General features: G+C 39.6%; 1 non-coding gene across 1 annotated transcript; it reads left to right on the forward strand.

Moving 5' to 3' along the window:
• Nucleotides 1-9,712: 9,712 nt before the first annotated feature.
• LOC148294709 (small nucleolar RNA R71) lies at nt 9,713-9,819 on the forward strand. The gene has a single exon (XR_015835605.1). It is a non-coding gene; the product is annotated as a small nucleolar RNA R71 (small nucleolar RNA).
• The last annotated feature ends 3,165 nt before the right edge of the window (nt 9,820-12,984 follow it).

Raw genomic sequence — 12,984 nt, forward strand, 5'->3', positions numbered from 1 at the left:
GTCGGTCTTTTGCGTGGAGAAGTATTTCTCCAAGAACTTCTTTTGAATGGCAGCCCATGTAGTGAGTGAACCAGGCTTCAAAGAATTCAACCAATATTTCGCCTTATCCTTCAAAGTGTATGGAAACACTCTCATTCGAAGTTGATCTTCTGTCACACCTGTCAAGGGAAAAGAACTCACAACATTAAAAATATCCTTTATATGAGTTAATGGATCTTCATTAGGTAAACCATAAAAGGAAGGCAGCATATTAAGATGAGAAGATTTAAGCTCATAATTTCGAGCTACAGTGGGCAGCAAAATGCTTGAAGGAGATGCTGGAATTGTTGGGATATCAAGTTCTCCCATGAACTCATTGGCAGCCATCTCTTCTTCTTCTTCTTGGTCTGAACTTGCTTCCGAATTTGAAGGTGAAGAACCAGGAAGTTCAGTGTGGAGAGCAATACTTGTAAATGTGGCAAGAGCTTGCTCTTTTGCAGTTGACAACTCTCTTTCTAGACGATTATGAACTTCAGAGATCACCCGGTTGGGTTGCAACGATGGTCCTGCGTTCAAAGATCTGGAGCGTTGGAACGAAGACCTCACTTGTTCAAGGAACGGTCTTTTAGACATAAACTACCTGAAACAGAAAATTAGATTAATTAGAAACACTAAAAAGAATAGGGTAACCTTGGGCACATAACCAGGGAAGAACTTTCGTTCAGTCCCCGGCAACGGCGCCAAAATTTGTTGTTAATTATTATGTTAACTCGCAATTGTACGGGGCAATTAGTAATATAGCAAGACAAGTACGAGGTCGTACCCACGAAGACTGAGAAGTTTAAATTAGTTATGTACGTAGATTACCGAATTCAAGAAGTTAGGAAGTTAAGTCTAAAACAGAAATTAAAGTGAGAGTGATTGTGATTGTGAAAGGAAGTGAGCAAACTGAAATTGCGAATGGAAGCAAATAAACAAGTGTAACAAAGAGTGGTTTTAAGAGTTGGAAAACAGATTTGGAGACTAGGGCATTCGAATCACCATAACAATTCAATTCTGGGTTATATGGAGTCAAGTAACAAGTCTAATTCAGATTCAAAGATTGATTCTAGCTAAAGTATGATTAGGCCATGGTGTTTGATCCTAACCTTGTGTTCCTAATTCCCTAATTTGATCATTTGTTGTCTAACCTAAAATTAAGCATTAGGAACCCATTAAGCATAGAAGAACAATTTAAACAACCAAGCATGTATCTAATCCCTGTTGTCGAATGTCCATACATACTCTTCCTATTCATAGTTCAATTCGAATTAAAGCATGGTGTCTACTCTTAATTCAAACCAAGATAGTTAACAAACAAGTTCTAATGGTGATCAATCATTCAAACAAGCATGTTAACTTATAAGCATAATGAATAAGAACATGAATCATGAATCAAACTTGAAACTCCAAACTTATAAACCCAGAATATTCATGTTAGGTTACATCGAAGCCCTAGTTATGGATTTAGTTACTCATAATGGAAAAGAAACTAAAATAGAAATGGGAAAACATAATGAATTCCATAAGAGTAGAAAAACCCTTTTCTGAAGTTCTTGTAGTGTCCAATGCTTCTCCAAGAGCTTCTCCACGTCTAGAAGGATGTATGAAGGATATGGAGGTGATTTGAGATGAGCTTGAGTGAGTGGTGATGGATGAGAAAGAGGAAATTCGTAGGGAAATGGAAGGGAGGTTTTCTGGAGCTGTTTTGGTGATTTTGGGGCAGTTTAGAGTATTGGGTTGATTGCTTGAGTGTTTGGGGTTGTGGGAATGTATGAGGATGATTTCTGGATGATGGAAGTGTGGAGGATGGCTGAAGTGAATTTTGTAGCTTGAAGACTCCTCTATTTATAGGGCTAAGAGGGAGGAACATCATGATGAAATCCAACACCACCATTCCTCATTTAATACAACCCATAACTCCCACTTCATCTTGTCTATGTTAGTGTGGTTGGAATCAATCCCATCCCATACTTCTTTTGCTGCACCTCAAGCTTTCTTCACATGGGATCAAAGGTGATCAATTGTGGCTGCCTTTTGCTGCCAACCCATGTGGTCTTCTTTTGGTTGTTGAACAAAAACGAGTCTTCTGAACCAGACTTGGTGTAGGAAGGCCAGAGGTTTCAAAACTTATCCAATGGGGCTCAAATCTGGATATGTTGTAGTAGACACCCATTGGAACAACTTCTATGAAGAAAGTATTCCCATCGGAGCAGTAGAAGTATGCGTTTTGGGCCTTGCAATTTGGCTGCCGAACAGAGACTGGAATTGACTTCATTTCATTTATGCTTTACATGCATGCACATGCTTTCTCTATAATAACTCCAGCATGTACCAACTTGATCCTTTAGAATTTCATAGCTGGAATGCCTCCCCACTTCACTCATTATGTTGGATCCAAAGTCAGTTGCAGCATGGGTGAGGCACATGGAGGCACATGACAAAGCTGGCAGCTGCAAATCCTCCTGAGCAGGGTTGAGTGTTGGGCGGGCTGAGCACTCCACAAATGTCCAATTGGGCTGAAATGTGGATATGTTGTACTAGACACCCATTGGAACAAGTTTCATGAAGATCTTCACCTCATCCAAGCCCCATAGCATGCTGATCCAAGGCCAAGAAGCTGACCTACGAAATTGGGCTGGAAAGGAGTTGTAGCCAAAATGTGTTTGTCTTTAAGCCCTTCTTCCATTCACCCAAATCAAGCCTTAACATGCATGGATTGCATCATTTCCTATCCAAAGTCATCATTGTTACCTAAATGTCAATTAACTGAAAGATAAACACAAAAAGGATTAAAAGCACAAGTTTAACTCAAACACATAGCCAAATCATAAGCTAGAAGGGTACAAAATGATATACAATTATGAACCGATCAAATACCCCCAAACCTAGATTTTGCTAGTCCTCGAGCAAAACAACACAAAACAAAGTTAAAAACAAAAAGTTAACTAAACCACTTTCGTAGGTAACTCGATTGCATTGAGCGTATGCAACAAGCCTTTAAACCTCTAGGCATCCCTAGTAGGAGGAGTTGTGTCTCCTGAGGGTTTAACAGAAACGATACCCACAAACGCATTACTAACTCTACAAAACAAAGTGGTTAGTAAAACTTGAAATCAACTAATGAGAACGAAAGAAAACTTTAGTCATACCTCCAACACCGTAGAGTTGCCAAGATAGGTGATCAATCAGTGTGTAATGTGGAAGCTATAGCTCAAAGGCACACGGTTTCAAAGCAAGCACACTCAAACCTTGAATAAAGAACATGCTTCGACTCTAATTCTCACAGATAACACTCAATCACTCAGAATCAATGGTTTTATTCTCTCAAACAAGCTAAAGTGAGTATATGAAATAGAAGCACAATATTTGGTTAGATCTCATGAAGGGAATCAAATACTAAGAATAGAGATACACACATACCTACCAGCACCCATGAATACATCCTCAAAGATCAGCTAGGTCTTTCACAAGGTTTGTAATGAAAGGTAAGGTTAGGGGAAATGGAAGAATTGGAAGAAAAAACAGGTAACTTAAGAACATACCAAGGTTGCATTCTTCATTGATCTGCAAGGTAGCATTGACTTATAATGGCATGGCTGCAAACTTCATGGTACCACCTGGCATAGACTTTATTTATTTATTTTTTTTTATTTTTTTTTTACACTTAGATCAAATCGAAACACTTTCATCTTCGTTGATTTGATCTGCATCTTCATTAACTTCATTGCACAGAATCACACCATCTTTCATTTAGGCACATGGTAGCAACTTCCTTGCTTCAAACTTTATCTTGGCACACCTTGGTATATTTCTAAGCTATAGGGTATGGCTACAATAGGTGAAGTATCTCAGATTGAGATACAAAGGTAGGGAAATGATGAGGGTGATAGAAGAAAAGGCTTTAAGTGTTTGGCTTCAAGAGGGTTGATGGAACACACATATAGGTAGGGTGAAAAGAAAGCACATCGAATGGTTATGCACACATAGCCTAGCATCACTTCAATGAGTTCATTCATGAATGAGAGCAAGCACATGATATCTGCAAAAGAGAATCATCCTTAGTATTCAATCAAAATGGAATAATGAGATCATTTAGAGTGAAATGAAGAAAATAAATTGGGATGAGAAGTAGAAACACTTTAAACCCTCTCAAGAAAGCAATTGGGCTCAATATAGCTCACTAGGGTAGTCTCCACTATTCTCCTTCGAGAATTTGAGCATGGTACTTTAGCCACCAGAATTCTAGGAGCCAAAGCTTTGTGAAGTGCAAAATTCTGATATGAAAACCTCAATGGCAGCTCCATAGCATTGATTGTATGACATTAAAAAAAAAAAAAAAATTAGTGACAAATGAACGAAAATTGAAAACACAAATGAATGAAATTTGAAAACCTTCCCCCCAGACCTGAATTGAACATTGTCCTCAATGTTAAAGCAAAGTAAAGATGATTGAGAACAAGTAAATGATAAAGGGAAAAGTTAAGAAAAAGTTTAGAAGAAAAAAAAAAAATATATATATATATACAAGCAACTCACGGATGACCAGTTAAGGGCCTCAGAAAACACAGCCAGGGGATCCGGGAAGGTTGGAGGGGTCACAATGGTCCCGCTTAAAACCCAAACTTCTTAGACACCGAAGGTGTCGCCTAAAGAACTCCTAGACACTGTATTGACGGAGGTGCTCACTGGGGTTACCAAAAGTTAGCTCATATGAAAAAAAATTATTTAAAGAAACAGAAACTTAAAATGACTAAAATAAAAACAAAACAAGTAAAGAGAAAGGATAGAAATGCTCCCCCTTGATGCGATTAGGTCGATTGCTACCAAGCACCTTCTTCTTGAACACATGGGTTGCCTCCCAAGAAGCGCCTTAGTTACTGTCTTGGCAAGACATTATGTGATCAGCTAAGTTGATGGTACAAAGGGAAGTTGATCCACCACATGGCCTGTTTGAATGCCAGCTGAGATTCCCTCATAGAATGGCTTTAAACGTTGTCCATTTACTTTGAAAGTTGAGCCGTCTTTAGGGTTTTGAATCTCCACAGCTCCATAGGGAGAAACATTGACCACGGTGAATGGGCCTTGCCATCTAGACTTCAATTTTCCTGGAAAGAGACGCAATCGTGAGTTAAACAAAAGAACTGACATACCTTTGGAGAACTCTTTCCGTTGAATGTTTCTGTCATGGTAACTCTTGGTTCGTTCTTTGTAAAGCTTTGCATTCTCATAAGACTCATGTCTAATTTCTTCCAATTCATTGAGCTGAAACTTTCTTGCATGGCCTGCCTTGTCTAGATCAAAATTTAACTTCTTGATGGCCCAAAAAGCATTGTGTTCAAGCTCCATTGGCAGGTGACAAGCTTTCCCAAACACAAGACGATAAGGGCTCATCCCAATGGGAGTCTTATATGCAGTCCTATAAGCCCATAATGAATCATTGAGCTTGGCTGCCCAATCTTTCCTTGTATTGTTCACCACCTTCTCCAGGATGTGCTTAATTTCTCTATTGCTTATTTCCACTTGACCAGAAGTTTGCGGATGATATGGTGTAGAGACTCGATGGGTGATGTTGTACTTCTTCATGAGTGCTTCGAATGGCTTGTTACAGAAGTGGCTGCCTCCATCACTAATGACAGCCCTTGGAGTACCAAACCTTGTGAAAATATTATCCTTCAAGAACTTGAGCACCACCTTATGATCATTGGTTTTGGTGGCTATGGCTTCCACCCATTTAGACACATAATCAACAGCAACAAGTATGTAAGTACAACCAAAGGAATATGGGAATGGTCCCATGAAATCAATACCCCACACATCGAAGAGCTCCACAACAAGTATGCTATTCAATGGCATTTCGTTCCTGCGACTTATGTTCCCCATCCTTTGACACCTATCACACTTAACACAAAAATTAAACGCATCTTTGAATAGAGTGGGCCAAAAGAAACCAGATTGGAGAATTTTAAGTGCTGTTTTCTTAGCTCCAAAGTGACCTCCACAAGCCAATTCGTGGCTATGCCTAAGTATGCTTTCTTGCTCTTCTTCTGGAACACATCTTCTGATGAGTTGATCCGGGCAATGCTTGAATAAGAAAGGTTCATCCCAGACATAATGTTTCACCATGGAAAAGAACTTCTTCTTGTCCTGAGAAGTTAGATCATTTCTAAGAACACCACAAGCAAGATAATTAACAAAATCAGCATACCATGGTTCTTTGACTTGGGCAGCATATAGTTGTTCATCAGGGAAAGTCTCATTCAAGGGTAGCACAGCTTCTCCTTTTTCTTCAACCACAATTCTGCTCAAATGATCAGCTACCACATTCTCACATCCCTTCTTGTCTCGAATTTCCAAATCGAACTCTTGCAGCAAGAGAATCCATCTAATTAAGCGTGGTTTTGCGTCCTTCTTAGTGAGCAAGTATCTAAGAGCTGCATGGTCAGAATAAACAATTACTTTAGAACCAACAAGATAAGAACGAAATTTTTCTAAAGCAAAAACCACAGCAAGGAACTCCTTCTCTGTTGTGGAGTAGTTGATTTGAGCATCATTCAAGGTCCGGCTAGCATAATGAATCACATGGGGGAGCTTGTTCTTCTTTTGACCTAAAACTGCACCAATAGCAAAGTCAGAGGCATCACACATTATTTCAAATGGTAAAGACCAATCTGGAGCTATGATAATAGGGGCTGAAGTTAGCTCCCTCTTCAAGGTAGTAAAGGCTTCCATGCAAGCTTCATTAAACTCAAAAACAGCATCCTTAGCAAGGAGATTACACAATGGCCTTGTAATGCTTGAGAAATTTTTGATGAACCTTCTATAGAATCCAGCATGACCTAGAAAGCTTCTAATTCCTTTCATAGAGGTAGGGGGTGGCAGATTTGAGATGAGATCGATCTTGGCTTTATCCACTTCAATTCCCTTGCTTGAAATCACATGGCCTAGCACAATGCCTTGTCTCACCATGAAGTGACACTTCTCCCAATTCAAAATCAGATTTGTTTCCTGGCATCTTTTAAGCACTAGAGACAAGTGGTGAAGACAATTATCAAAAGAGGAACCAAAAACTGAAAAATCATCCATAAATACCTCAATGAATCGTTCCACCATATCTGAAAAGATTGACATCATGCATCTTTGGAAAGTTGCTGGGGCATTGCACAAACCGAATGGCATCCTTCTATAAGCAAACGTACCAAATGGGCATGTGAATGTGGTTTTCTCTTGGTCTTCCGGAGCAATGGGAATTTGATTATAACCTGAAAAACCATCAAGAAAACAATAGTAAGCATGGCCAGATAAACGTTCAAGCATTTGATCAATAAAAGGCAAGGGGAAATGATCTTTTCTAGTGGATGTGTTCAACTTCCTGTAATCAATGCAAACTCTCCAACCAGTGATAGTTCGTGTAGGAACTATCTCATTCTTCTCATTCTTCACAACGGTGATTCCGGACTTCTTCGGAACAACTTGTACAGGGCTCACCCACTTAGAATCTGAAATTGGGTAGATGATTCCTACATCGAGTAGCTTTAAAACTTCAGCTCTAACCACCTCTTTCATGTTGGGATTTAGCCTCCTTTGGGCATCACGGGATGGTTTGCTGTCTTCTTCCATTAGAATCCGGTGCATGCACATGCTTGGACTAATTCCTTTGATGTCTGCTATGGTCCACCCAATGGCTGTTTTATGCTCTTTTAGAACCTTAATTAAGCTCTCTTCTTCATGTGAGGTGAGACCTGCAGCAATTATAACAGGGAGAGTTTCGTTAGCACCCAAATAAGTATATTTAAGATGATTGGGCAGTGGTTTAAGTTCTAGCTTTGGTGGGGTGATAATGGATGGCTCCAATTTCGTGGATGATGGTCCAAGAGGCTCGAGTGGTGGCCTAAAGGATGGTGGGTATGGTTGAAACACTTCTAAGGCAGCCACCACTTCTTGGAACTCCGGTTCACAAAGATCTTCCTCTTCTTGTGTTAAGACAGCTTCTAGAGCATCATTAGACTTTCTCTGCAAAATTTTGGAAGAAACCTCATGATCCACAACATCAATTGAAAAGCAAGAATCAAGAGAGATAGAAGGTTGAGATAGAGCATTAAGCATTTTAAATTCAACAGTTTCACCCAGAACAGTCATGGAAAGGGTGCTATCTTTCACTTTGATAACTGTGTCTGCAGTGGCCATGAATGGCCTGCCTAGGAGAATGCGATCAACATGATCTCCATTTGGATTGTCTTCCATGTCCATCACTACAAAATCAGCAGGGAGAATTAGTGTATTAACTTGAACTAAAATATCTTCTACAATACCTTTTGGATATTTTATAGAATGATCAGCTAGTTCAAGTCGTATTGAAGTCTTCTTCATCCCTTCTAAGCCAAGCTTTTGATACAATGAATATGGCATTAGGTTGACACTTGCTCCCAAGTCCAACATGGCTCTTCCAACCTTATTGCCTCCAATGTTAATGGGAATGTCAAAGCTGCCAGGATCAACTAGTTTTGGTGGAAGCTTCCTTTGCAACACAGCACTTACATTCTGGTCAAGCTTTACATCTTCATTTGGAGCGAAATTGAGCTTGTGAGTTTTCAAGTCCTTGATGAACTTTCCATATGCAGGAATCTGTTCAATAACATCAAGCAAAGGTAAATTGATATTAACTTTACTCAAAATATCATAAATCTCTTTAAAAGCCTTATCTTGCTTTGCTTTCTTAAGACGGCCTGGAAATGGAATCGGTGGAACATATGGAGCGGGTGGCACGTATCTATCTTCTTGAAGATGTGGTGGCACAAATTTGTCATCTCTCTTATGCAATTGGAATTGTTTGGATTCCTGAGAATCTGATTTGGCATTAGGAGCAGATTGAGAAGTTTTGAGATGTTCCCCTTCTGTAGCCGTGGTCTCCTCCTCTTCATCTTCTACAATCACAACATCATTTGAAAGATTAGAATCAACTTTACTATCAATGATCTTACCTGATCTGAGCACATGAATGGCCTTGGCTTCTTGGTTCTTTGGATTGATCTCGGTTTGGCTTGGCCATTTCCCAGGTGCTCTTTGAGTTATTTCAGCAGCTAATTGGCCTATTTGAACTTCCAATTTGGCAATGGCAGCTTGTGTAGTTTGCTGGAAATTGGATTGGTTGATTGCCATCTGCTTAACTATATCATCCAATGATGATGTTTGTTGTGGCTTTTGGAATGAAGGGGGATTGGCTTGATTCTGAGTATTCCTCCATGAAAAGTTTGGATGATTCCTCCAACCTGGATTATAACTTTGAGAGTATGGATCATTTCTTGGACCTTGGTTGTAGGAATTTACCAACTTAGCTTGCTCTTGCACAAATTCTGGATATCCAGCCCCAAGTGGACAAGCTATGGTAGCATGGTCAGGAGTTTCGCAAATACTACACACTTCCTTCGGAGGGCTTCTTGAGTTTAATGCAAGAAGAGCATCTAGCTTTTGTTCCAGTTTTGAAATCTGCACACTAGAAGCATCATTAGAACCACTAATAACACGTTTACCTCTTGTATCCGTATGTTGGGTCTCCATTGCTATCTCCTCAAAGAGTTCGTATGTTTCTTCTGGAGTTTTGGTTTTAAAAGAACCACCTGCAAAATTGGTGACTATATTATGACTAGAAGGGGTTAGTCCTTTATAAAACATACGCATTTGAAGCTTCAATGGAATCCCATGATGAGGACATTGGTTGAGCAGCCCATTGAATCTCTCCCATGCTTCACAAAACGATTCATCATCTTGCTGTGCAAATAACAAGATCTTATCCCTAAGCATGTCGGTCTTTTGCGTGGAGAAGTATTTCTCCAAGAACTTCTTTTGAATGGCAGCCCATGTAGTGAGTGAACCAGGCTTCAAAGAATTCAACCAATATTTCGCCTTATCCTTCAAAGTGTATGGAAACACTCTCATTCGAAGTTGATCTTCTGTCACACCTGTCAAGGGAAAAGAACTCACAACATTAAAAATATCCTTTATATGAGTTAATGGATCTTCATTAGGTAAACCATAAAAGGAAGGCAGCATATTAAGATGAGAAGATTTAAGCTCATAATTTCGAGCTACAGTGGGCAGCAAAATGCTTGAAGGAGATGCTGGAATTGTTGGGATATCAAGTTCTCCCATGAACTCATTGGCAGCCATCTCTTCTTCTTCTTCTTGGTCTGAACTTGCTTCCGAATTTGAAGGTGAAGAACCAGGAAGTTCAGTGTGGAGAGCAATACTTGTAAATGTGGCAAGAGCTTGCTCTTTTGCAGTTGACAACTCTCTTTCTAGACGATTATGAACTTCAGAGATCACCCGGTTGGGTTGCAACGATGGTCCTGCGTTCAAAGATCTGGAGCGTTGGAACGAAGACCTCACTTGTTCAAGGAACGGTCTTTTAGACATAAACTACCTGAAACAGAAAATTAGATTAATTAGAAACACTAAAAAGAATAGGGTAACCTTGGGCACATAACCAGGGAAGAACTTTCGTTCAGTCCCCGGCAACGGCGCCAAAATTTGTTGTTAATTATTATGTTAACTCGCAATTGTACGGGGCAATTAGTAATATAGCAAGACAAGTACGAGGTCGTACCCACGAAGACTGAGAAGTTTAAATTAGTTATGTACGTAGATTACCGAATTCAAGAAGTTAGGAAGTTAAGTCTAAAACAGAAATTAAAGTGAGAGTGATTGTGATTGTGAAAGGAAGTGAGCAAACTGAAATTGCGAATGGAAGCAAATAAACAAGTGTAACAAAGAGTGGTTTTAAGAGTTGGAAAACAGATTTGGAGACTAGGGCATTCGAATCACCATAACAATTCAATTCTGGGTTATATGGAGTCAAGTAACAAGTCTAATTCAGATTCAAAGATTGATTCTAGCTAAAGTATGATTAGGCCATGGTGTTTGATCCTAACCTTGTGTTCCTAATTCCCTAATTTGATCATTTGTTGTCTAACCTAAAATTAAGCATTAGGAACCCATTAAGCATAGAAGAACAATTTAAACAACCAAGCATGTATCTAATCCCTGTTGTCGAATGTCCATACATACTCTTCCTATTCATAGTTCAATTCGAATTAAAGCATGGTGTCTACTCTTAATTCAAACCAAGATAGTTAACAAACAAGTTCTAATGGTGATCAATCATTCAAACAAGCATGTTAACTTATAAGCATAATGAATAAGAACATGAATCATGAATCAAACTTGAAACTCCAAACTTATAAACCCAGAATATTCATGTTAGGTTACATCGAAGCCCTAGTTATGGATTTAGTTACTCATAATGGAAAAGAAACTAAAATAGAAATGGGAAAACATAATGAATTCCATAAGAGTAGAAAAACCCTTTTCTGAAGTTCTTGTAGTGTCCAATGCTTCTCCAAGAGCTTCTCCACGTCTAGAAGGATGTATGAAGGATATGGAGGTGATTTGAGATGAGCTTGAGTGAGTGGTGATGGATGAGAAAGAGGAAATTCGTAGGGAAATGGAAGGGAGGTTTTCTGGAGCTGTTTTGGTGATTTTGGGGCAGTTTAGAGTATTGGGTTGATTGCTTGAGTGTTTGGGGTTGTGGGAATGTATGAGGATGATTTCTGGATGATGGAAGTGTGGAGGATGGCTGAAGTGAATTTTGTAGCTTGAAGACTCCTCTATTTATAGGGCTAAGAGGGAGGAACATCATGATGAAATCCAACACCACCATTCCTCATTTAATACAACCCATAACTCCCACTTCATCTTGTCTATGTTAGTGTGGTTGGAATCAATCCCATCCCATACTTCTTTTGCTGCACCTCAAGCTTTCTTCACATGGGATCAAAGGTGATCAATTGTGGCTGCCTTTTGCTGCCAACCCATGTGGTCTTCTTTTGGTTGTTGAACAAAAACGAGTCTTCTGAACCAGACTTGGTGTAGGAAGGCCAGAGGTTTCAAAACTTATCCAATGGGGCTCAAATCTGGATATGTTGTAGTAGACACCCATTGGAACAACTTCTATGAAGAAAGTATTCCCATCGGAGCAGTAGAAGTATGCGTTTTGGGCCTTGCAATTTGGCTGCCGAACAGAGACTGGAATTGACTTCATTTCATTTATGCTTTACATGCATGCACATGCTTTCTCTATAATAACTCCAGCATGTACCAACTTGATCCTTTAGAATTTCATAGCTGGAATGCCTCCCCACTTCACTCATTATGTTGGATCCAAAGTCAGTTGCAGCATGGGTGAGGCACATGGAGGCACATGACAAAGCTGGCAGCTGCAAATCCTCCTGAGCAGGGTTGAGTGTTGGGCGGGCTGAGCACTCCACAAATGTCCAATTGGGCTGAAATGTGGATATGTTGTACTAGACACCCATTGGAACAAGTTTCATGAAGATCTTCACCTCATCCAAGCCCCATAGCATGCTGATCCAAGGCCAAGAAGCTGACCTACGAAATTGGGCTGGAAAGGAGTTGTAGCCAAAATGTGTTTGTCTTTAAGCCCTTCTTCCATTCACCCAAATCAAGCCTTAACATGCATGGATTGCATCATTTCCTATCCAAAGTCATCATTGTTACCTAAATGTCAATTAACTGAAAGATAAACACAAAAAGGATTAAAAGCACAAGTTTAACTCAAACACATAGCCAAATCATAAGCTAGAAGGGTACAAAATGATATACAATTATGAACCGATCAAATACCCCCAAACCTAGATTTTGCTAGTCCTCGAGCAAAACAACACAAAACAAAGTTAAAAACAAAAAGTTAACTAAACCACTTTCGTAGGTAACTCGATTGCATTGAGCGTATGCAACAAGCCTTTAAACCTCTAGGCATCCCTAGTAGGAGGAGTTGTGTCTCCTGAGGGTTTAACAGAAACGATACCCACAAACGCATTACTAACTCTACAAAACAAAGTGGTTAGTAAAACTTGAAATCAACTAATGAGAACGAAAGAAAACTTTAGT

The sequence above is a fragment of the Prunus avium genome, chromosome 4, assembly GCF_965620075.1.
Source record: "Prunus avium chromosome 4, drPruAviu1.hap1.1, whole genome shotgun sequence".
In the NCBI taxonomy this organism is placed as follows: domain Eukaryota; kingdom Viridiplantae; phylum Streptophyta; class Magnoliopsida; order Rosales; family Rosaceae; genus Prunus; species Prunus avium.